Genomic DNA, 3,869 nt, shown 5'->3' with positions numbered 1-3,869 from the left:
GTCCATGGCTACCGCTCCGTTCTCCCTTCCTGTTAGGAGAATCCAAAGTCACTTCAAGCCTCGGGCCAAGATCCCATCCCCTCCCTCCCTTCAGGGCCCGTTCCTTCCTTTCCTCTCCAGCTGGCAGAACCCTCCTCCCCGTCCTTTCTTCAAGATCCTCCCCCCAGCTTTCCATGTGCTCTGGTGTCTCCCAGTCCAAAACATACAAAACAATCCCACCTCCACCCAACAGACCTCTATTCTCTTTCTCAGCCAGGACTCTCAAGACATGTCTGCGACCTCTTCCGGACTTCCTCCCCTCCGGTTCACTCTGCAGCCCTTTCCAGATCACCAGAGGTCACCAGACACTTCGTTTTGTCAAGTCCAAGGAGAAATTATTTTCTTTTTTCTTTTCTTTTCTTTTCTTTCTTTTTTTTTTTTTTTGAGAAAGCAGAATTTATTAAGAAGACAGAAAAGTCCCCACAGTGGGAGGGGAGCTGAGGGGTGGCCCGATGATTTTCTTTAAAAACCACGCCCTTTTTTCCTAAAATACTCTATTTGACTTCCTTGTACTTGTCCCAAAAAAGCCAGAGCTGGACAGCAGTTAAAGTAGCAAAACAGCTTTTATTTATTTGTTTTGTATATTTTTTAAAGGCGTGGGGTACAATTCAGGATTAGGTATACAAGTGGACATCGTACAGGTAAAGTTTGGTCCTCCCTTTGGTCCCCACTTGGCCTGGTTTGAGATCAGGAATCCTTACTGATGTTGTGTCGTCCTTTCCCCCCAACCTCCACCCCCTTCGCCCCACCCCCCAGCAATATCCCACTACTGCCAATTCCTTTCTTATAGTATCATGGTAAATGTTCAGGGTCCGCTTATGAATGAGAACATGTGGTACTCTGTCTTTGTTTCAGTGATAGATTATTCAATATTATAAATCTAAATCCATCCAAGTTGTTGCAAAGTCCATATGTTTGTCCTTCTTTATGACCACATCATATTCCATTGAGTAGATGTACCACATTTTTTTTTTTTTTATTCTTTGTCTACTTTTTATTTTTGCTTTGGGTAACAGCTCTGTCTTGGGGACATTCATTACCACTGACCAGCAAGATAACATAAGAACAAATCATCCTTCATTACCACATTTAACTGTTATGATATTTAAAATGAGGCCAAACTCTCATAGAGACATTGGATCAAGCCATTCCATTGCATTAGAATGGTTCGATGGCATTTTCATAGATCCTCTTTCTTTTTTATAATCATTTTTCTAACCAGAACTGCTACGTCAGGCTTGACAACTTCAATGGGCTCCTCTGGCCTCCAAAACTTCACAACTTGACCTTCAGGGTTTACCAGATACTTCCAAAAATTCCACCTTGGTTCTTTCTTTGAAGAATCAACAAGAAATCTAAATGCAGGTTCTGCGTCAGATCCTAAAATCTTAATCTTGTGGAAGATGGGGAATGTTACTCCATAGTTTTTTCTTGCAAAAGATTCTACTTCCTTGCTCAGCGGGGCTCCGATTCTCCAAACTGATTGCAGGGAAAAGCCAACACGCTGAAGTGGGATGGTCCAAACTCTCTGTGCAGTTCCGTTAGTGCTAAGTAATTTCTGTCTGTGAGTTGGCAGTCACTAGCCACGTTTACAGCTAGTGAAATTTTGCTTTTAAACCTCTCCAGAGAAACGTTTCTTCCTTTTGCATCCTTCACTTCAAAGGCATAAAAGCTGTTGATTTTAGGTTTTAGGAATTTTAGTTGTAGAAGAAATAGCATTACTGTACATAGAACCATAGGCAGCAAAACCGCAAATACTTTTGCTTTGGGCCCCGAGCATTTTCATGGGTAAGCTGTGAGAGGCTCCATTTTGGATGAATCCAGAGAGAAATCTCAGCAGTTCTCCTGTTTCGATAGGCAGCATGGTTGGTTCCATGTTTTTGCTATCATGAACATGCTGCAATAGACATGTGTGTGCAGGTATCTTTTTTGTAGAATGATTTGAGTTCCTCCAGGTATATTCCCAGTAGGGGGATTGCTGGATCATATGGAAGGTCAATCTCTAGTTTTTTTAGAAGTCGCCACACTGTTTTTCATAGAGGTTGCACTAGTTTGCATTCCCACCAGCAGTGTAGAAGCGTTCCCTTTTCTCCACATCCTCAACAGTATCTGTTATTGGTAAAACAGCTTTAAAACAGGAAGAGACCTCAGTGTCGAACTGGGCTCAATTTCAAACACAGCAGAAGCAACTGGGAATGTATAACCAAGTAGCAGAATGAGGGTTGATCAATGGAAAACTACTAACAGGAAGCATCAGGGGTAAGAAAGACTCTGGCTACACCTACCTACATAGGACTCTTGCTGAAGATGGGCCAGGGTGATCAGATACCACCTGGTGAGTGGTGGGGGATGAGAAACACAGATATCAATGGTAATCAGATGTGGAGGACAGGTGAGGGAAGGTCTTACTACACAGACATAGGGGTTTTTTCGCTAAGATTGGGTTTTATAAGGAAGTACACAGGTGGGTTTAGGAGACGACTCAGGAGACTGACTAAAGTTTGGTCAAGCAAAGAATCTTTGTTAGAGTCTTTTTTTTCCTCCTAATCTTTCGAGTTCTTTCTCTCTCTATTTTGCTGGCCTTACCTCCTCCACCCAAACCCTAACTGTTGGAGTAACTCAGCACTCAGTCCTGTCACAATCCTCTTCTTACACTACCCTCTGCATAGGAAATTCCATCCAATTTCATGACTTTATTTCATTTTATTTTTTGAGTTGGAGTCTCACTCTGTCACCCAGGCTGAAGGGCAGTGGCACGCTCCCGGCCACCGCAGCCTCGGCCTGCTGGGCTCAGGCGATCCTTCCCCCACAGCCTTCCAAGTGGCTGGAACTACGGGCACGCACCACCACGCCTTTTTTTTGACTTATTGTAGAAATGAGGTCTCACCAAGTTGCCCAGGCTGGTCTTGAACCCGTGGGCTCAAGCAATCCTCTCACCTCAGCCTCCCAAAGTGCTGGGATTATAGGCGTGAACCACCGTGACCGGCCTGTTTTCATGACTTTAAATAGAAATGTTGATGACTCCTAAAATTCCTTCTCCAGTCTTGATCCTCTGGGTTCCAGAATTATCTAAACCTGCCCAGTTACCATTTCCAATAATATGTGTGTGCTAAAGATAGCTCAGACTTAGATATCTGGAACAGAACTCCCAATTCTCCAATTCTTCCCCTTATGCTCACCCAACCAAGTCATTTTCCAGCCTTTCCTTAGTAAATACTTCCTCATCTCCCTGGTTTCTCAAGCCTGGGAAACTGCTAAATCATCTTTGACATCCGTCTTTCCCATTCTTTGCATCTAACTCAGCATCAAATCGTGTTGATTTAATACCCAAAACCTATTTAAAATCTGTCCACTTCTTTCCATCTTTTTCATTATTATTATTATTATTTTGAGCCGGAGTCTCACTCTGTTGCCCAGACCAGAGTGCAGTGGAATAATCACAGCTCCTGCAGCTACAATCTGCTGATCTCAGTGATCCTTCCACCTCAGCCTCCTGATTAGCTGGGACTACAGGGGTAAACCACCATGTCTGGCTAATTTTTTAACTTATCGTAGAGACAAGATGTTGCCATGTTGTTCAGGATGGTCTTGAACTCCTAGGCTCAGGCAATCCTCTCACCTCGGCCTCCCAAAGTGCTGAGATTACAAGCGTGAGCCACCACACCCAGCCTCCATCTTGTATCTTATATTTTATAAACAGTCTTCTTGCATCCAGTCCTGTCCCCTCCGAGTCATTTCCATGCATCAGTCAGGCAAATGTTTGAAAAACGTCTGGCTACGTTAGTCCTTCGCTTCTCCTTGAATTTCACGTGGAATATGGTTCCCTTACC

General features: G+C 43.7%; 1 pseudogene; it reads right to left on the bottom strand.

The window, feature by feature from the left end:
* Positions 1–1,140: 1,140 nt before the first annotated feature.
* LOC103253644 lies at positions 1,141–1,848 on the bottom strand (annotated as a pseudogene).
* Between the last annotated feature and the right edge of the window lie 2,021 nt (positions 1,849–3,869).

The sequence above is a fragment of the Carlito syrichta genome, unplaced genomic scaffold, assembly GCF_000164805.1.
Source record: "Carlito syrichta isolate Samal-C Ts95f unplaced genomic scaffold, Tarsius_syrichta-2.0.1 Scaffold243097, whole genome shotgun sequence".
NCBI classification, from domain to species: Eukaryota; Metazoa; Chordata; class Mammalia; order Primates; family Tarsiidae; genus Carlito; species Carlito syrichta.
Note: the sequence above shows the minus strand (reverse complement) of the source record. Positions and strands in the feature narration are given on the sequence as shown.